We start from the raw sequence: 19,774 nt of genomic DNA, 5'->3' as shown, positions 1-19,774 counted from the left end.
GACAGAGCCCAAACATTCTTCTTTCCTGAGTTCCAGAATTTATGTCAAATTCCCAGTCCTTTAGTACAATAATTCACAATTAAATTATTCAAAGCATGTTAAGATAGCTTTATAATAAGCATTAAACACAAATAGTGCAAGCACCTTCAAAGAATCTGCTTACTTTCTGAAATTTTCTTAAGATTCAGTATTGTGAAAAAATGGATGATTGTGAAACAAAATCTAAATGCTGTGACCCGTTTTTGAAATGGGGTTGCTGCAGCCACAACGCAGAGTACTAACTACTATACAATCACGGCAATTTAAGCTAGCCAGGTAGGAGTCGAACCTACAAACTTATGATCCGTAGTCAGACACGTTATCCATTGCGCCACTGGCCCAGGTGCCCTGTAGTAATTGAAGTGTCTTTCCTGTTTTTGAGCCAGTTTTGGAGTTTTATTGTTATTGAAGTATATACAGAATCACATTTTGGAAATTGACTGTACACTATCTGCAGGGATTGCTTCCCAAAAACGTTTTAGGTAAAATAATCCTTGTGACTGCTAAAAGATCTTTAAAAAATGTGATGAACTTACTCAGACAGAGCCCAAACATTCTTCTTTCCTGAATTCCAGAATTTATGTCAAATTCCCAGTCCTTTAGTACAATAATTCACAATTAAATTATTCAAAGCATGTTAAGATAGCTTTATAATAAGCATTAAACACAAATAGTGCAAGCACCTTCAAAGAATCTGCTTACTTTCTGAAATTTTCTTAAGATTCAGTATTGTGAAAAAATGGATGATTGTGAAACAAAATCTAAATGCTGTGACCCGTTTTTGAAATGGGGTTGCTGCAGCCACAACGCAGAGTACTAACTACTATACAATCACGGCAATTTAAGCGAGCCAGGTAGGAGTCGAACCTACAAACTTATGATCCGTAGTCAGACACGTTATCCATTGCGCCACTGGCCCAGGTGCCCTGTAGTAATTGAAGTGTCTTTCCTGTTTTTGAGCCAGTTTTGGAGTTTTATTGTTATTGAAGTATATACAGAATCACATTTTGGAAATTGACTGTACACTATCTGCAGGGATTGCTTCCCAAAAACGTTTTAGGTAAAATAATCCTTGTGACTGCTAAAAGATCTTTAAAAAATGTGATGAACTTACTCAGACAGAGCCCAAACATTCTTCTTTCCTGAATTCCAGAATTTATGTCAAATTCCCAGTCCTTTAGTACAATAATTCACAATTAAATTATTCAAAGCATGTTAAGATAGCTTTATAATAAGCATTAAACACAAATAGTGCAAGCACCTTCAAAGAATCTGCTTACTTTCTGAAATTTTCTTAAGATTCAGTATTGTGAAAAAATGGATGATTGTGAAACAAAATCAAAATGCTGTGACCCGTTTTCGAAATGGGGTTGCTGCAGCCACAACGCAGAGTACTAACTACTATACAATCATGGCAATTTAAGCGAGCCAGGTAGGAGTCGAACCTACAATCTTCTGATCCGTAGTCAGACGCGTTATCCATTGCGCCTCTGGCCCACGTGTTTTGTAGTAATTGAATTGTCTTTCCTGTTTTTGAGCCTTTTTTCAGAGTTTTATGGTTATTGAAGTATATACAGAATCACATTTTGGAAATTGACTGTACACTATCTGCAGGGATTGTTTCCCAAAATCGTTTTAGGTAAAATAATCCTTGTGACTGCTAAAAGATCTTTAAAAAATGTGATGAACTTACTCAGACAGAGCCCAAACATTCTTCTTTCCTGAATTCCAGAATTTATGTCAAATTCCCAGTCCTTTAGTACAATAATTCACAATTAAATTATTCAAAGCATGTTAAGATAGCTTTATAATAAGCATTAAACACAAATAGAGCAAGCAACTTCAAAGAATCTGCATACTTTCTGAAATTTTCTTAAGATTCAGTATTGTGAAAAAATGGATGATTGTGAAACAAAATCAAAATGCTGTGATCCGTTTTCGAAATGGGGTTGCTGCAGCCACAACGCAGAGTACTAACTACTATACAATCACGGCAATTTAAGCGAGCCAGGTAGGAGTCGAACCTACAAACTTATGATCCATAGTCAGACACGTTATCCATTGCGCCACTGGCCCTGGTGCCCTGTAGTAATTGAAGTGTCTTTCCTGTTTTTGAGCCAGTTTTGGAGTTTTATGGTTATTGAAGTTTATACAGAATCACATTTTGGAAATTGACTGTAGACTATCTGCAGGGATTGTTTCCCAAAAACGTTTTAGGTAAAATAATCCTTGTGACTGCTAAAAGATCTTTAAAAAATGTGATGAACTTACTCAGACAGAGCCCAAACATTCTTCTTTCCTGAGTTCCAGAATTTATGTCAAATTCCCAGTCCTTTAGTACAATAATTCACAATTAAATTATTCAAAGCATGTTAAGATAGCTTTATAATAAGCATTAAACACAAATAGTGCAAGCACCTTCAAAGAATCTGCTTACTTTCTGAAATTTTCTTAAGATTCAGTATTGTGAAAAAATGGATGATTGTGAAACAAAATCTAAATGCTGTGACCCGTTTTTGAAATGGGGTTGCTGCAGCCACAACGCAGAGTACTAACTACTATACAATCACGGCAATTTAAGCGAGCCAGGTAGGAGTCGAACCTTCAAACTTATGATCCGTAGTCAGACACGTTATCCATTGCGCCACTGGCCCAGGTGCCCTGTAGTAATTGAAGTGTCTTTCCTGTTTTTGAGCCAGTTTTGGAGTTTTATTGTTATTGAAGTATATACAGAATCACATTTTGGAAATTGACTGTACACTATCTGCAGGGATTGCTTCCCAAAAACGTTTTAGGTAAAATAATCCTTGTGACTGCTAAAAGATCTTTAAAAAATGTGATGAACTTACTCAGACAGAGCCCAAACATTCTTCTTTCCTGAATTCCAGAATTTATGTCAAATTCCCAGTCCTTTAGTACAATAATTCACAATTAAATTATTCAAAGCATGTTAAGATAGCTTTATAATAAGCATTAAACACAAATAGTGCAAGCACCTTCAAAGAATCTGCTTACTTTCTGAAATTTTCTTAAGATTCAGTATTGTGAAAAAATGGATGATTGAGAAACAAAATCCAAATGCCGTGACCCGGATTCGAACCGGGGTTGCTGCGGCCACAACGCAGAGTACTAACCACTATACGATCATGGCAATTTAAGCGAGCCAGGTAGGAGTCGAACCTACAAACTTATGATCCATAGTCAGACACGTTATCCATTGCGCCACTGGCCCAGGTGCCCTGTAGTAATTGAAGTGTCTTTCCTGTTTTTGAGCCTGTTTTAAAGTTTTATGGTTATTGAAGTATATACAGAATCACATTTTGGAAATTGACTGTACACTATCTGCAGGGATTGATTCCCAAAAACGTTTTAGGTACAATAATCCTTGTGACTGCTAAAAGATCTTTCAAAAATGTAATGAACTCAGACAGAGCCCAAACATTCTTCTTTCCTGAATTCCAGAATTTATGTCAAATTCCCAGTCCTTTAGTACAATAATTCACAATTAAATTATTCAAAGCATGTTAAGATAGCTTTATAATAAGCATTAAACACAAATAGTGCAAGCACCTTCAAAGAATCTGCTTACTTTCTGAAATTTTCTTAAGATTCAGTATTGTGAAAAAATGGATGATTGTGAAACAAAATCAAAATGCTGTGACCCGTTTTCGAAATGGGGTTGCTGCAGCCACAACGCAGAGTACTAACTACTATACAATCATGGCAATTTAAGCGAGCCAGGTAGGAGTCGAACCTACAATCTTCTGATCCGTAGTCAGACACGTTATCCATTGCGCCACTGGCCCAGGTGCCCTGTAGTAATTGAAGTGTCTTTCCTGTTTTTGAGCCAGTTTTGGAGTTTTATTGTTATTGAAGTATATACAGAATCACATTTTGGAAATTGACTGTACACTATCTGCAGGGATTGCTTCCCAAAAACGTTTTAGGTAAAATAATCCTTGTGACTGCTAAAAGATCTTTAAAAAATGTGATGAACTTACTCAGACAGAGCCCAAACATTCTTCTTTCCTGAATTCCAGAATTTATGTCAAATTCCCAGTCCTTTAGTACAATAATTCACAATTAAATTATTCAAAGCATGTTAAGATAGCTTTATAATAAGCATTAAACACAAATAGTGCAAGCACCTTCAAAGAATCTGCTTACTTTCTGAAATTTTCTTAAGATTCAGTATTGTGAAAAAATGGATGATTGTGAAACAAAATCTAAATGCTGTGACCCGTTTTTGAAATGGGGTTGCTGCAGCCACAACGCAGAGTACTAACTACTATACAATCACGGCAATTTAAGCGAGCCAGGTAGGAGTCGAACCTACAAACTTATGATCCGTAGTCAGACACGTTATCCATTGCGCCACTGGCCCAGGTGCCCTGTAGTAATTGAAGTGTCTTTCCTGTTTTTGAGCCAGTTTTGGAGTTTTATTGTTATTGAAGTATATACAGAATCACATTTTGGAAATTGACTGTACACTATCTGCAGGGATTGCTTCCCAAAAACGTTTTAGGTAAAATAATCCTTGTGACTGCTAAAAGATCTTTAAAAAATGTGATGAACTTACTCAGACAGAGCCCAAACATTCTTCTTTCCTGAATTCCAGAATTTATGTCAAATTCCCAGTCCTTTAGTACAATAATTCACAATTAAATTATTCAAAGCATGTTAAGATAGCTTTATAATAAGCATTAAACACAAATAGTGCAAGCACCTTCAAAGAATCTGCTTACTTTCTGAAATTTTCTTAAGATTCAGTATTGTGAAAAAATGGATGATTGTGAAACAAAATCAAAATGCTGTGACCCGTTTTCGAAATGGGGTTGCTGCAGCCACAACGCAGAGTACTAACTACTATACAATCACGGCAATTTAAGCGAGCCAGGTAGGAGTCGAACCTACAATCTTCTGATCCGTAGTCAGACGCGTTATCCATTGCGCCTCTGGCCCACGTGTTTTGTAGTAATTGAAGTGTCTTTCCTGTTTTTGAGCCTTTTTTAAGAGTTTTATGGTTATTGAAGTATATACAGAATCACATTTTGGAAATTGACTGTACACTATCTGCAGGGATTGTTTCCCAAAATCGTTTTAGGTAAAATAATCCTTGTGACTGCTAAAAGATCTTTAAAAAATGTGATGAACTTACTCAGACAGAGCCCAAACATTCTTCTTTCCTGAATTCCAGAATTTATGTCAAATTCCCAGTCCTTTAGTACAATAATTCACAATTAAATTATTCAAAGCATGTTAAGATAGCTTTATAATAAGCATTAAACACAAATAGTGCAAGCACCTTCAAAGAATCTGCATACTTTCTGAAATTTTTTTAAGATTCAGTATTGTGAAAAAATGGATGATTGTGAAACAAAATCAAAATGCTGTGACCCGTTTTTGAAATTGGGTTGCTGCAGCCACAACGCAGAGTACTAACTACCATAGAATCACGGCAATTTAAGCGAGCCAGGTAGGAGTCGAACCTACAAACTTATGATCCGTAGTCAGACACGTTATCCATTGCGCCACTGGCCCAGGTGCCCTGTAGTTATTGAAGTGTCTTTCCTGTTTTTGAGCCAGTTTTGGAGTTTTATGGTTATTGAAGTATATACAGAATCACATTTTGGAAATTGACTGTACACTATCTGCAGGGATTGTTTCCCAAAAACGTTTTAGGTAAAATAATCCTTGTGACTGCTAAAAGATCTTTAAAAAATGTGATGAACTTACTCAGACAGAGCCCAAACATTCTTCTTTCCTGAATTCCAGAATTTATGTCAAATTCCCAGTCCTTTAGTACAATAATTCACAATTAAATTATTCAAAGCATGTTAAGATAGCTTTATAATAAGCATTAAACACAAATAGTGCAAGCACCTTCAAAGAATCTGCTTACTTTCTGAAATTTTCTTAAGATTCAGTATTGTGAAAAAATGGATGATTGTGAAACAAAATCCAAATGCCGTGACCCGGATTCGAACTGGGGTTGCTGCGGCCATAACGCAGAGTACAAACCACTATACGATTATAGCAATTTAAGCGAGCCAGGTAGGAGTCGAACCTACAAACTTATGATCCATAGTCAGACACGTTATCCATTGCGCCACTGGCCCAGGTGCCCTGTAGTAATTGAAGTGTCTTTCCTGTTTTTGAGCCTGTTTTAAAGTTTTATGGTTATTGAAGTATATACAGAATCACATTTTGGAAATTGACTGTACACTATCTGCAGGGATTGATTCCCAAAAACGTTTTAGGTACAATAATCCTTGTGACTGCTAAAAGATCTTTCAAAAATGTAATGAACTCAGACAGAGCCCAAACATTCTTCTTTCCTGAATTCCAGAATTTATGTCAAATTCCCAGTCCTTTAGTACAATAATTCACAATTAAATTATTCAAAGCATGTTAAGATAGCTTTATAATAAGCATTAAACACAAATAGTGCAAGCACCTTCAAAGAATCTGCTTACTTTCTGAAATTTTCTTAAGATTCAGTATTGTGAAAAAATGGATGATTGTGAAACAAAATCAAAATGCTGTGACCCGTTTTCGAAATGGGGTTGCTGCAGCCACAACGCAGAGTACTAACTACTATACAATCATGGCAATTTAAGCGAGCCAGGTAGGAGTCGAACCTACAATCTTCTAATCCGTAGTCAGACGCGTTATCCATTGCGCCTCTGGCCCACGTGTTTTGTAGTAATTGAATTGTCTTTCCTGTTTTTGAGCCTTTTTTCAGAGTTTTATGGTTATTGAAGTATATACAGAATCACATTTTGGAAATTGACTGTACACTATCTGCAGGGATTGTTTCCCAAAATCGTTTTAGGTAAAATAATCCTTGTGACTGCTAAAAGATCTTTAAAAAATGTGATGAACTTACTCAGACAGAGCCCAAACATTCTTCTTTCCTGAATTCCAGAATTTATGTCAAATTCCCAGTCCTTTAGTACAATAATTCACAATTAAATTATTCAAAGCATGTTAAGATAGCTTTATAATAAGCATTAAACACAAATAGAGCAAGCAACTTCAAAGAATCTGCATACTTTCTGAAATTTTCTTAAGATTCAGTATTGTGAAAAAATGGATGATTGTGAAACAAAATCAAAATGCTGTGATCCGTTTTCGAAATGGGGTTGCTGCAGCCACAACGCAGAGTACTAACTACTATACAATCACGGCAATTTAAGCGAGCCAGGTAGGAGGCGAACCTACAAACTTATGATCCATAGTCATACACGTTATCCATTGCGCCACTGGCCCTGGTGCCCTGTAGTAATTGAAGTGTCTTTCCTGTTTTTGAGCCAGTTTTGGAGTTTTATGGTTATTGAAGTTTATACAGAATCACATTTTGGAAATTGACTGTAGACTATCTGCAGGGATTGTTTCCCAAAAACGTTTTAGGTAAAATAATCCTTGTGACTGCTAAAAGATCTTTAAAAAATGTGATGAACTTACTCAGACAGAGCCCAAACATTCTTCTTTCCTGAGTTCCAGAATTTATGTCAAATTCCCAGTCCTTTAGTACAATAATTCACAATTAAATTATTCAAAGCATGTTAAGATAGCTTTATAATAAGCATTAAACACAAATAGTGCAAGCACCTTCAAAGAATCTGCTTACTTTCTGAAATTTTCTTAAGATTCAGTATTGTGAAAAAATGGATGATTGTGAAACAAAATCTAAATGCTGTGACCCGTTTTTGAAATGGGGTTGCTGCAGCCACAACGCAGAGTACTAACTACTATACAATCACGGCAATTTAAGCGAGCCAGGTAGGAGTCGAACCTACAAACTTATGATCCGTAGTCAGACACGTTATCCATTGCGCCACTGGCCCAGGTGCCCTGTAGTAATTGAAGTGTCTTTCCTGTTTTTGAGCCAGTTTTGGAGTTTTATTGTTATTGAAGTATATACAGAATCACATTTTGGAAATTGACTGTACACTATCTGCAGGGATTGCTTCCCAAAAACGTTTTAGGTAAAATAATCCTTGTGACTGCTAAAAGATCTTTAAAAAATGTGATGAACTTACTCAGACAGAGCCCAAACATTCTTCTTTCCTGAATTCCAGAATTTATGTCAAATTCCCAGTCCTTTAGTACAATAATTCACAATTAAATTATTCAAAGCATGTTAAGATAGCTTTATAATAAGCATTAAACACAAATAGTGCAAGCACCTTCAAAGAATCTGCTTACTTTCTGAAATTTTCTTAAGATTCAGTATTGTGAAAAAATGGATGATTGAGAAACAAAATCCAAATGCCGTGACCCGGATTCGAACCGGGGTTGCTGCGGCCACAACGCAGAGTACTAACCACTATACGATCATGGCAATTTAAGCGAGCCAGGTAGGAGTCGAACCTACAAACTTATGATCCATAGTCAGACACGTTATCCATTGCGCCACTGGCCCAGGTGCCCTGTAGTAATTGAAGTGTCTTTCCTGTTTTTGAGCCTGTTTTAAAGTTTTATGGTTATTGAAGTATATACAGAATCACATTTTGGAAATTGACTGTACACTATCTGCAGGGATTGATTCCCAAAAACGTTTTAGGTACAATAATCCTTGTGACTGCTAAAAGATCTTTCAAAAATGTAATGAACTCAGACAGAGCCCAAACATTCTTCTTTCCTGAATTCCAGAATTTATGTCAAATTCCCAGTCCTTTAGTACAATAATTCACAATTAAATTATTCAAAGCATGTTAAGATAGCTTTATAATAAGCATTAAACACAAATAGTGCAAGCACCTTCAAAGAATCTGCTTACTTTCTGAAATTTTCTTAAGATTCAGTATTGTGAAAAAATGGATGATTGTGAAACAAAATCAAAATGCTGTGACCCGTTTTCGAAATGGGGTTGCTGCAGCCACAACGCAGAGTACTAACTACTATACAATCATGGCAATTTAAGCGAGCCAGGTAGGAGTCGAACCTACAATCTTCTGATCCGTAGTCAGACACGTTATCCATTGCGCCACTGGCCCAGGTGCCCTGTAGTAATTGAAGTGTCTTTCCTGTTTTTGAGCCAGTTTTGGAGTTTTATTGTTATTGAAGTATATACAGAATCACATTTTGGAAATTGACTGTACACTATCTGCAGGGATTGCTTCCCAAAAACGTTTTAGGTAAAATAATCCTTGTGACTGCTAAAAGATCTTTAAAAAATGTGATGAACTTACTCAGACAGAGCCCAAACATTCTTCTTTCCTGAATTCCAGAATTTATGTCAAATTCCCAGTCCTTTAGTACAATAATTCACAATTAAATTATTCAAAGCATGTTAAGATAGCTTTATAATAAGCATTAAACACAAATAGTGCAAGCACCTTCAAAGAATCTGCTTACTTTCTGAAATTTTCTTAAGATTCAGTATTGTGAAAAAATGGATGATTGTGAAACAAAATCTAAATGCTGTGACCCGTTTTTGAAATGGGGTTGCTGCAGCCACAACGCAGAGTACTAACTACTATACAATCACGGCAATTTAAGCGAGCCAGGTAGGAGTCGAACCTACAAACTTATGATCCGTAGTCAGACACGTTATCCATTGCGCCACTGGCCCAGGTGCCCTGTAGTAATTGAAGTGTCTTTCCTGTTTTTGAGCCAGTTTTGGAGTTTTATTGTTATTGAAGTATATACAGAATCACATTTTGGAAATTGACTGTACACTATCTGCAGGGATTGCTTCCCAAAAACGTTTTAGGTAAAATAATCCTTGTGACTGCTAAAAGATCTTTAAAAAATGTGATGAACTTACTCAGACAGAGCCCAAACATTCTTCTTTCCTGAATTCCAGAATTTATGTCAAATTCCCAGTCCTTTAGTACAATAATTCACAATTAAATTATTCAAAGCATGTTAAGATAGCTTTATAATAAGCATTAAACACAAATAGTGCAAGCACCTTCAAAGAATCTGCTTACTTTCTGAAATTTTCTTAAGATTCAGTATTGTGAAAAAATGGATGATTGTGAAACAAAATCAAAATGCTGTGACCCGTTTTCGAAATGGGGTTGCTGCAGCCACAACGCAGAGTACTAACTACTATACAATCACGGCAATTTAAGCGAGCCAGGTAGGAGTCGAACCTACAATCTTCTGATCCGTAGTCAGACGCGTTATCCATTGCGCCTCTGGCCCACGTGTTTTGTAGTAATTGAAGTGTCTTTCCTGTTTTTGAGCCTTTTTTAAGAGTTTTATGGTTATTGAAGTATATACAGAATCACATTTTGGAAATTGACTGTACACTATCTGCAGGGATTGTTTCCCAAAATCGTTTTAGGTAAAATAATCCTTGTGACTGCTAAAAGATCTTTAAAAAATGTGATGAACTTACTCAGACAGAGCCCAAACATTCTTCTTTCCTGAATTCCAGAATTTATGTCAAATTCCCAGTCCTTTAGTACAATAATTCACAATTAAATTATTCAAAGCATGTTAAGATAGCTTTATAATAAGCATTAAACACAAATAGTGCAAGCACCTTCAAAGAATCTGCATACTTTCTGAAATTTTTTTAAGATTCAGTATTGTGAAAAAATGGATGATTGTGAAACAAAATCAAAATGCTGTGACCCGTTTTTGAAATTGGGTTGCTGCAGCCACAACGCAGAGTACTAACTACCATAGAATCACGGCAATTTAAGCGAGCCAGGTAGGAGTCGAACCTACAAACTTATGATCCGTAGTCAGACACGTTATCCATTGCGCCACTGGCCCAGGTGCCCTGTAGTTATTGAAGTGTCTTTCCTGTTTTTGAGCCAGTTTTGGAGTTTTATGGTTATTGAAGTATATACAGAATCACATTTTGGAAATTGACTGTACACTATCTGCAGGGATTGTTTCCCAAAAACGTTTTAGGTAAAATAATCCTTGTGACTGCTAAAAGATCTTTAAAAAATGTGATGAACTTACTCAGACAGAGCCCAAACATTCTTCTTTCCTGAATTCCAGAATTTATGTCAAATTCCCAGTCCTTTAGTACAATAATTCACAATTAAATTATTCAAAGCATGTTAAGATAGCTTTATAATAAGCATTAAACACAAATAGTGCAAGCACCTTCAAAGAATCTGCTTACTTTCTGAAATTTTCTTAAGATTCAGTATTGTGAAAAAATGGATGATTGTGAAACAAAATCCAAATGCCGTGACCCGGATTCGAACTGGGGTTGCTGCGGCCATAACGCAGAGTACAAACCACTATACGATTATAGCAATTTAAGCGAGCCAGGTAGGAGTCGAACCTACAAACTTATGATCCATAGTCAGACACGTTATCCATTGCGCCACTGGCCCAGGTGCCCTGTAGTAATTGAAGTGTCTTTCCTGTTTTTGAGCCTGTTTTAAAGTTTTATGGTTATTGAAGTATATACAGAATCACATTTTGGAAATTGACTGTACACTATCTGCAGGGATTGATTCCCAAAAACGTTTTAGGTACAATAATCCTTGTGACTGCTAAAAGATCTTTCAAAAATGTAATGAACTCAGACAGAGCCCAAACATTCTTCTTTCCTGAATTCCAGAATTTATGTCAAATTCCCAGTCCTTTAGTACAATAATTCACAATTAAATTATTCAAAGCATGTTAAGATAGCTTTATAATAAGCATTAAACACAAATAGTGCAAGCACCTTCAAAGAATCTGCTTACTTTCTGAAATTTTCTTAAGATTCAGTATTGTGAAAAAATGGATGATTGTGAAACAAAATCAAAATGCTGTGACCCGTTTTCGAAATGGGGTTGCTGCAGCCACAACGCAGAGTACTAACTACTATAGAATCACGGCAATTTAAGCGAGCCAGGTAGGAGTCGAACCTACAAACTTATGATCCGTAGTCAGACACGTTATCCATTGCGCCACTGGCCCAGGTGCCCTGTAGTAATTGAAGTGTCTTTCCTGTTTTTGAGCCAGTTTTGGAGTTTTATGGTTATTGAAGTATATACAGAATCACATTTTGGAAATTGACTGTACACTATCTGCAGGGATTGTTTCCCAAAAACGTTTTAGGTAAAATAATCCTTGTGACTGCTAAAAGATCTTTAAAAAATGTGATGAACTTACTCAGACAGAGCCCAAACATTCTTCTTTCCTGAATTCCAGAATTTATGTCAAATTCCCAGTCCTTTAGTACAATAATTCACAATTAAATTATTCAAAGCATGTTAAGATAGCTTTATAATAAGCATTAAACACAAATAGTGCAAGCACCTTCAAAGAATCTGCTTACTTTCTGAAATTTTCTTAAGATTCAGTATTGTGAAAAAATGGATGATTGTGAAACAAAATCCAAATGCCGTGACCCGGATTCGAACTGGGGTTGCTGCGGCCATAACGCAGAGTACAAACCACTATACGATTATAGCAATTTAAGCGAGCCAGGTAGGAGTCGAACCTACAAACTTATGATCCATAGTCAGACACGTTATCCATTGCGCCACTGGCCCAGGTGCCCTGTAGTAATTGAAGTGTCTTTCCTGTTTTTGAGCCTGTTTTAAAGTTTTATGGTTATTGAAGTATATACAGAATCACATTTTGGAAATTGACTGTACACTATCTGCAGGGATTGATTCCCAAAAACGTTTTAGGTACAATAATCCTTGTGACTGCTAAAAGATCTTTCAAAAATGTAATGAACTCAGACAGAGCCCAAACATTCTTCTTTCCTGAATTCCAGAATTTATGTCAAATTCCCAGTCCTTTAGTACAATAATTCACAATTAAATTATTCAAAGCATGTTAAGATAGCTTTATAATAAGCATTAAACACAAATAGTGCAAGCACCTTCAAAGAATCTGCTTACTTTCTGAAATTTTCTTAAGATTCAGTATTGTGAAAAAATGGATGATTGTGAAACAAAATCAAAATGCTGTGACCCGTTTTCGAAATGGGGTTGCTGCAGCCACAACGCAGAGTACTAACTACTATACAATCATGGCAATTTAAGCGAGCCAGGTAGGAGTCGAACCTACAATCTTCTAATCCGTAGTCAGACGCGTTATCCATTGCGCCTCTGGCCCACGTGTTTTGTAGTAATTGAATTGTCTTTCCTGTTTTTGAGCCTTTTTTCAGAGTTTTATGGTTATTGAAGTATATACAGAATCACATTTTGGAAATTGACTGTACACTATCTGCAGGGATTGTTTCCCAAAATCGTTTTAGGTAAAATAATCCTTGTGACTGCTAAAAGATCTTTAAAAAATGTGATGAACTTACTCAGACAGAGCCCAAACATTCTTCTTTCCTGAATTCCAGAATTTATGTCAAATTCCCAGTCCTTTAGTACAATAATTCACAATTAAATTATTCAAAGCATGTTAAGATAGCTTTATAATAAGCATTAAACACAAATAGAGCAAGCAACTTCAAAGAATCTGCATACTTTCTGAAATTTTCTTAAGATTCAGTATTGTGAAAAAATGGATGATTGTGAAACAAAATCAAAATGCTGTGATCCGTTTTCGAAATGGGGTTGCTGCAGCCACAACGCAGAGTACTAACTACTATACAATCACGGCAATTTAAGCGAGCCAGGTAGGAGGCGAACCTACAAACTTATGATCCATAGTCATACACGTTATCCATTGCGCCACTGGCCCTGGTGCCCTGTAGTAATTGAAGTGTCTTTCCTGTTTTTGAGCCAGTTTTGGAGTTTTATGGTTATTGAAGTTTATACAGAATCACATTTTGGAAATTGACTGTAGACTATCTGCAGGGATTGTTTCCCAAAAACGTTTTAGGTAAAATAATCCTTGTGACTGCTAAAAGATCTTTAAAAAATGTGATGAACTTACTCAGACAGAGCCCAAACATTCTTCTTTCCTGAGTTCCAGAATTTATGTCAAATTCCCAGTCCTTTAGTACAATAATTCACAATTAAATTATTCAAAGCATGTTAAGATAGCTTTATAATAAGCATTAAACACAAATAGTGCAAGCACCTTCAAAGAATCTGCTTACTTTCTGAAATTTTCTTAAGATTCAGTATTGTGAAAAAATGGATGATTGTGAAACAAAATCTAAATGCTGTGACCCGTTTTTGAAATGGGGTTGCTGCAGCCACAACGCAGAGTACTAACTACTATACAATCACGGCAATTTAAGCGAGCCAGGTAGGAGTCGAACCTACAAACTTATGATCCGTAGTCAGACACGTTATCCATTGCGCCACTGGCCCAGGTGCCCTGTAGTAATTGAAGTGTCTTTCCTGTTTTTGAGCCAGTTTTGGAGTTTTATTGTTATTGAAGTATATACAGAATCACATTTTGGAAATTGACTGTACACTATCTGCAGGGATTGCTTCCCAAAAACGTTTTAGGTAAAATAATCCTTGTGACTGCTAAAAGATCTTTAAAAAATGTGATGAACTTACTCAGACAGAGCCCAAACATTCTTCTTTCCTGAATTCCAGAATTTATGTCAAATTCCCAGTCCTTTAGTACAATAATTCACAATTAAATTATTCAAAGCATGTTAAGATAGCTTTATAATAAGCATTAAACACAAATAGTGCAAGCACCTTCAAAGAATCTGCTTACTTTCTGAAATTTTCTTAAGATTCAGTATTGTGAAAAAATGGATGATTGAGAAACAAAATCCAAATGCCGTGACCCGGATTCGAACCGGGGTTGCTGCGGCCACAACGCAGAGTACTAACCACTATACGATCATGGCAATTTAAGCGAGCCAGGTAGGAGTCGAACCTACAAACTTATGATCCATAGTCAGACACGTTATCCATTGCGCCACTGGCCCAGGTGCCCTGTAGTAATTGAAGTGTCTTTCCTGTTTTTGAGCCTGTTTTAAAGTTTTATGGTTATTGAAGTATATACAGAATCACATTTTGGAAATTGACTGTACACTATCTGCAGGGATTGATTCCCAAAAACGTTTTAGGTACAATAATCCTTGTGACTGCTAAAAGATCTTTCAAAAATGTAATGAACTCAGACAGAGCCCAAACATTCTTCTTTCCTGAATTCCAGAATTTATGTCAAATTCCCAGTCCTTTAGTACAATAATTCACAATTAAATTATTCAAAGCATGTTAAGATAGCTTTATAATAAGCATTAAACACAAATAGTGCAAGCACCTTCAAAGAATCTGCTTACTTTCTGAAATTTTCTTAAGATTCAGTATTGTGAAAAAATGGATGATTGTGAAACAAAATCAAAATGCTGTGACCCGTTTTCGAAATGGGGTTGCTGCAGCCACAACGCAGAGTACTAACTACTATACAATCATGTCAATTTAAGCGAGCCAGGTAGGAGTCGAACCTACAATCTTCTGATCCGTAGTCAGACACGTTATCCATTGCGCCACTGGCCCACATGTTTTGTAGTAATTGAAGTGTCTTTCCTGTTTTTGAGCATATTTTCAGAGTTTTATGGTTATTGAAGTATATACAGAATCACATTTTGGAAATTGACTGTAGACTATCTGCAGGGATTGTTTCCCAAAAACGTTTTAGGTAAAATAATAATTGTGACTGCTAAAAGATATTTAAAAAATGTGATGAACTTACTCAGAAGGAAGCCCAAATATTCTTCTTTCCTGAATTCTAGAATTTATGTCAATTTCCCAGTACTTTAGTACAATAATTCACAATTAAATTATTCAAAGCATGTTAAGATAGCTTTATAATAAGCATTAAACACAAATAGTGCAAGCACCTTCAAAGAATCTGCTTACTTTCTGAAATTTTCTTAAGATTCAGTATTGTGAAAAAATGGATGATTGAGAAACAAAATCAAAATGCCGTAACCCGGATTCGAACCGGGGTTGCTGCGGCCACAACACAGAGTACTAACAACTATACGATCACGGCAATTTAAGCGAGCCAGGTAGGAGTCGAACCTACAATCTACAGATCCATAGTCAGACTCGTTATCCATTGCGCCACTGACCCAGGTGCCCTGTAGTAATTGAAGTGTCTTTCCTGTTTTTGAGCCTTTTTTCAGAGTTTTATGGTTATTGAAGTATATACAGAATCACATTTTGGAAATTGACTGTACACTATCTGCAGGGATTGTTTCCCAAAATCGTTTTAGGTAAAATAATCCTTGTGACTGCTAAAAGATCTTTAAAAAATGTGATGAACTTACTCAGACAGAGCCCAAACATTCTTCTTTCCTGAATTCCAGAATTTATGTCAAATTCCCAGTCCTTTAGTACAATAATTCACAATTAAATTATTCAAAGCATTGTTAAGATAGCTTTATAATAAGCATTAAACACAAATAGTGCAAGCACCTTCAAAGAATCTGCTTACTTTCTGAAATTTTCTTAAGATTCAGTATTGTGAAAAAATGGATGATTGTGAAACAAAATCAAAATGCTGTGACCCGTTATCGAACCGGGGTTGCTGCGGCCACAACGCAGAGTACTAACCACTATACGATCACATCAATTTAAGTGAGCCAGGTAGGAGTCGAACCTACAAACTTATGATCCGTAGTCAGACACGTTATCCATTGCGCCACTGGCCCAGGTGCCCTGTAGTAATTGAAGTGTCTTTCCTGTTTTTGAGCCAGTTTTGGAGTTTTATGGTTATTGAAGTATATACAGAATCACATTTTGGAAATTGACTGTACACTATCTGCAGGGATTGTTTCCCAAAAACGTTTTAGGTAAAATAATCCTAGTGACTGCTAAAAGATCTTTAAAAAATGTGATGAACTTACTCAGACAGAGCCCAAACATTCTTCTTTCCTGAATTCCAGAATTTATGTCAAATTCCCAGTCCTTTAGTACAATAATTCACAATTAAATTATTCAAAGCATGTTAAGATAGCTTTATAATAAGCATTAAACACAAATAGTGCAAGCACCTTCAAAGAATCTGCTTACTTTCTGAAATTTTCTTAAGATTCAGTATTGTGAAAAAATGGATGATTGTAAAACAAAATCAAAATGCTGTGACCCGTTTTCGAACCAGGGTTGCTGCAGCCACAACGCAGAGTACTAACCACTATGCGATCATGGCAATATAAGCGAGCCAGGTAGGAGTCGAACCTACAATCTTCTGATCCGTAGTCAGACACGTTATCCATTGCGCCACTGGCCCAGGTGCCCTGTAGTAATTGAAGTGTCTTTCCTGTTTTTGAGCCTGTTTTAAAGTTTTATGGTTATTGAAGTATATACAGAATCACATTTTGGAAATTGACTGTACACTATCTGCAGGGATTGATTCCCAAAAACGTTTTAGGTACAATAATCCTTGTGACTGCTAAAAGATCTTTCAAAAATGTAATGAACTCAGAAAGAGCCCAAACATTCTTCTTTCCTGAATTCCAGAATTTATGTCAAATTCCCAGTCCTTTAGTACAATAATTCACAATTAAATTATTCAAAGCATGTTAAGATAGCTTTATAATAAGCATTAAACACAAATAGTGCAAGCACCTTCAAAGAATCTGCTTACTTTCTGAAATTTTCTTAAGATTCAGTATTGTGAAAAAATGAATGATTGTGAAACAAAATCAAAATGCTGTGACCCGTTTTTGAAATGGGGTTGCTGCAGCCACAACGCAGAGTACTAACTACTATACAATCATGGCAATTTAAGCGAGCCAGGTAGGAGTCGAACCTACAATCTTCTGATCCGTAGTCAGACACGTTATCCATTGCGCCACTGGCCCACATGTTTTGTAGTAATTGAAGTGTCTTTCCTGTTTTTGAGCATATTTTCAGAGTTTTATGGTTATTGAAGTATATACAGAATCACATTTTGGAAATTGACTGTAGACTATCTGCAGGGATTGTTTCCCAAAAACGTTTTAGGTAAAATAATAATTGTGACTGCTAAAAGATATTTAAAAAATGTGATGAACTTACTCAGAAGGAAGCCCAAACATTCTTCTTTCCTGAATTCTAGAATTTATGTCAATTTCCCAGTACTTTAGTACAATAATTCACAATTAAATTATTCAAAGCATGTTAAGATAGCTTTATAATAAGCATTAAACACAAATAGTGCAAGCACCTTCAAAGAATCTGCTTACTTTCTGAAATTTTCTTAAGATTCAGTATTGTGAAAAAATGGATGATTGAGAAACAAAATCAAAATGCCGTAACCCGGATTCGAACCGGGGTTGCTGCGGCCACAACACAGAGTACTAACAACTATACGATCACGGCAATTTAAGCGAGCCAGGTAGGAGTCGAACCTACAATCTACAGATCCATAGTCAGACTCGTTATCCATTGCGCCACTGACCCAGGTGCCCTGTAGTAATTGAAGTGTCTTTCCTGTTTTTGAGCCTTTTTTCAGAGTTTTATGGTTATTGAAGTATATACAGAATCACATTTTGGAAATTGACTGTACACTATCTGCAGGGATTGTTTCCCAAAATCGTTTTAGGTAAAATAATCCTTGTGACTGCTAAAAGATCTTTAAAAAATGTGATGAACTTACTCAGACAGAGCCCAAACATTCTTCTTTCCTGAATTCCAGAATTTATGTCAAATTCCCAGTCCTTTAGTACAATAATTCACAATTAAATTATTCAAAGCATGTTAAGATAGCTTTATAATAAGCATTAAACACAAATAGTGCAAGCACCTTCAAAGAATCTGCTTACTTTCTGAAATTTTCTTAAGATTCAGTATTGTGAAAAAATGGATGATTGTGAAACAAAATCAAAATGCTGTGACCCGTTTTCGAACCGGGGTTGCTGCGGCCACAACGCAGAGTACTAACCACTATACTATCACATCAATTTAAGTGAGCCAGGTAGGAGTCGAACCTACAAACTTATGATCCGTAGTCAGACACGTTATCCATTGCGCCACTGGCCCAGGTGCCCTGTAGTAATTGAAGTGTCTTTCCTGTTTTTGAGCCAGTTTTGGAGTTTTATGGTTATTGAAGTATATACAGAATCACATTTTGGAAATTGACTGTACACTATCTGCAGGGATTGTTTCCCAAAAACGTTTTAGGTAAAATAATCCTTGTGACTGCTAAAAGATCTTTAAAAAATGTGATGAACTTACTCAGACAGAGCCCAAACATTCTTCTTTCCTGAATTCCAGAATTTATGTCAAATTCCCAGTCCTTTAGTACAATAATTCACAATTAAATTATTCAAAGCATGTTAAGATAGCTTTATAATAAGCATTAAACACAAATAGTGCAAGCACCTTCAAAGAATCTGCTTACTTTCTGAAATTTTCTTAAGATTCAGTATTGTGAATAAATGGATGATTGTAAAACAAAATCAAAATGCTGTGACCCGTTTTCGAACCAGGGTTGCTGCGGCCACAACACAGAGTACTAACCACTATGCGATCATGGCAATATAAGCGAGCCAGGTAGGAGTCGAACCTACAATCTTCTGATCCGTAGTCAGACACGTTATCCATTGCGCCACTGGCCCACGTGTTTCGTAGTAATTGAAGTGTCTTTCCTGTTTTTGAGCCTATTTTCAGAGTTTTATGGTTATTGAAGTATATACAGAATCACATTTTGGAAATTGACTGTAGACAGTCTGCAGGGATTGTTTCCCAAAAACGTTATAGGTAAAATAATAATTGTGACTGCTAAAAGATATTTAAAAAATGTGATGAACTTACTCAGAAGGAAGCCCAAACATTCTTCTTTCCTGAATTCTAGAATTTATGTCAAATTCCCAGTACTATAGTACAATAATTCACAATTAAATTATTCAAAGCATGTTAAGATAGCTTTATAATAAGTATTAAACACAAATAGT

The 19,774-nt window shown here is 36.1% G+C and overlaps 21 non-coding genes across 21 annotated transcripts; all 21 read right to left on the bottom strand.

Moving 5' to 3' along the window:
* Positions 1 to 885: 885 nt before the first annotated feature.
* On the bottom strand, positions 886 to 958 carry TRNAR-ACG (transfer RNA arginine (anticodon ACG)). The gene has a single exon. It is a non-coding gene; the product is annotated as a tRNA-Arg (tRNA).
* Positions 959 to 2,042: 1,084 nt separating this feature from the next.
* Positions 2,043 to 2,115, bottom strand: TRNAH-AUG (transfer RNA histidin (anticodon AUG)). Its single transcript has one exon. It is a non-coding gene; the product is annotated as a tRNA-His (tRNA).
* Positions 2,116 to 3,118: 1,003 nt separating this feature from the next.
* TRNAH-GUG (transfer RNA histidin (anticodon GUG)) lies at positions 3,119 to 3,190 on the bottom strand. The gene has a single exon. It is a non-coding gene; the product is annotated as a tRNA-His (tRNA).
* An 8-nt stretch (positions 3,191 to 3,198) lies between these two features.
* Positions 3,199 to 3,271, bottom strand: TRNAH-AUG (transfer RNA histidin (anticodon AUG)). The gene has a single exon. It is a non-coding gene; the product is annotated as a tRNA-His (tRNA).
* A 501-nt stretch (positions 3,272 to 3,772) lies between these two features.
* Positions 3,773 to 3,845, bottom strand: TRNAR-ACG (transfer RNA arginine (anticodon ACG)). The gene has a single exon. It is a non-coding gene; the product is annotated as a tRNA-Arg (tRNA).
* A 505-nt stretch (positions 3,846 to 4,350) lies between these two features.
* TRNAR-ACG (transfer RNA arginine (anticodon ACG)) lies at positions 4,351 to 4,423 on the bottom strand. Its single transcript has one exon. It is a non-coding gene; the product is annotated as a tRNA-Arg (tRNA).
* A 1,084-nt stretch (positions 4,424 to 5,507) lies between these two features.
* On the bottom strand, positions 5,508 to 5,580 carry TRNAR-ACG (transfer RNA arginine (anticodon ACG)). Its single transcript has one exon. It is a non-coding gene; the product is annotated as a tRNA-Arg (tRNA).
* A 505-nt stretch (positions 5,581 to 6,085) lies between these two features.
* TRNAH-AUG (transfer RNA histidin (anticodon AUG)) lies at positions 6,086 to 6,158 on the bottom strand. The gene has a single exon. It is a non-coding gene; the product is annotated as a tRNA-His (tRNA).
* Positions 6,159 to 8,314: 2,156 nt separating this feature from the next.
* Positions 8,315 to 8,386, bottom strand: TRNAH-GUG (transfer RNA histidin (anticodon GUG)). Its single transcript has one exon. It is a non-coding gene; the product is annotated as a tRNA-His (tRNA).
* Positions 8,387 to 8,394: 8 nt separating this feature from the next.
* On the bottom strand, positions 8,395 to 8,467 carry TRNAH-AUG (transfer RNA histidin (anticodon AUG)). The gene has a single exon. It is a non-coding gene; the product is annotated as a tRNA-His (tRNA).
* A 501-nt stretch (positions 8,468 to 8,968) lies between these two features.
* Positions 8,969 to 9,041, bottom strand: TRNAR-ACG (transfer RNA arginine (anticodon ACG)). Its single transcript has one exon. It is a non-coding gene; the product is annotated as a tRNA-Arg (tRNA).
* Positions 9,042 to 11,281: 2,240 nt separating this feature from the next.
* Positions 11,282 to 11,354, bottom strand: TRNAH-AUG (transfer RNA histidin (anticodon AUG)). Its single transcript has one exon. It is a non-coding gene; the product is annotated as a tRNA-His (tRNA).
* A 1,079-nt stretch (positions 11,355 to 12,433) lies between these two features.
* On the bottom strand, positions 12,434 to 12,506 carry TRNAH-AUG (transfer RNA histidin (anticodon AUG)). Its single transcript has one exon. It is a non-coding gene; the product is annotated as a tRNA-His (tRNA).
* A 2,156-nt stretch (positions 12,507 to 14,662) lies between these two features.
* TRNAH-GUG (transfer RNA histidin (anticodon GUG)) lies at positions 14,663 to 14,734 on the bottom strand. Its single transcript has one exon. It is a non-coding gene; the product is annotated as a tRNA-His (tRNA).
* Positions 14,735 to 14,742: 8 nt separating this feature from the next.
* TRNAH-AUG (transfer RNA histidin (anticodon AUG)) lies at positions 14,743 to 14,815 on the bottom strand. Its single transcript has one exon. It is a non-coding gene; the product is annotated as a tRNA-His (tRNA).
* Positions 14,816 to 15,316: 501 nt separating this feature from the next.
* Positions 15,317 to 15,389, bottom strand: TRNAR-ACG (transfer RNA arginine (anticodon ACG)). The gene has a single exon. It is a non-coding gene; the product is annotated as a tRNA-Arg (tRNA).
* Positions 15,390 to 16,476: 1,087 nt separating this feature from the next.
* TRNAR-ACG (transfer RNA arginine (anticodon ACG)) lies at positions 16,477 to 16,549 on the bottom strand. Its single transcript has one exon. It is a non-coding gene; the product is annotated as a tRNA-Arg (tRNA).
* A 505-nt stretch (positions 16,550 to 17,054) lies between these two features.
* On the bottom strand, positions 17,055 to 17,127 carry TRNAR-ACG (transfer RNA arginine (anticodon ACG)). The gene has a single exon. It is a non-coding gene; the product is annotated as a tRNA-Arg (tRNA).
* Positions 17,128 to 17,628: 501 nt separating this feature from the next.
* On the bottom strand, positions 17,629 to 17,701 carry TRNAR-ACG (transfer RNA arginine (anticodon ACG)). The gene has a single exon. It is a non-coding gene; the product is annotated as a tRNA-Arg (tRNA).
* A 1,086-nt stretch (positions 17,702 to 18,787) lies between these two features.
* On the bottom strand, positions 18,788 to 18,860 carry TRNAR-ACG (transfer RNA arginine (anticodon ACG)). The gene has a single exon. It is a non-coding gene; the product is annotated as a tRNA-Arg (tRNA).
* A 505-nt stretch (positions 18,861 to 19,365) lies between these two features.
* TRNAR-ACG (transfer RNA arginine (anticodon ACG)) lies at positions 19,366 to 19,438 on the bottom strand. The gene has a single exon. It is a non-coding gene; the product is annotated as a tRNA-Arg (tRNA).
* Between the last annotated feature and the right edge of the window lie 336 nt (positions 19,439 to 19,774).

The sequence above is a fragment of the Taudactylus pleione genome, unplaced genomic scaffold (genome assembly GCF_031769625.1).
Source record: "Taudactylus pleione unplaced genomic scaffold, aTauple2 ptg000551l, whole genome shotgun sequence".
Lineage (NCBI taxonomy): Eukaryota > Metazoa > Chordata > Amphibia > Anura > Myobatrachidae > Taudactylus > Taudactylus pleione.
Note: the sequence above shows the minus strand (reverse complement) of the source record. Positions and strands in the feature narration are given on the sequence as shown.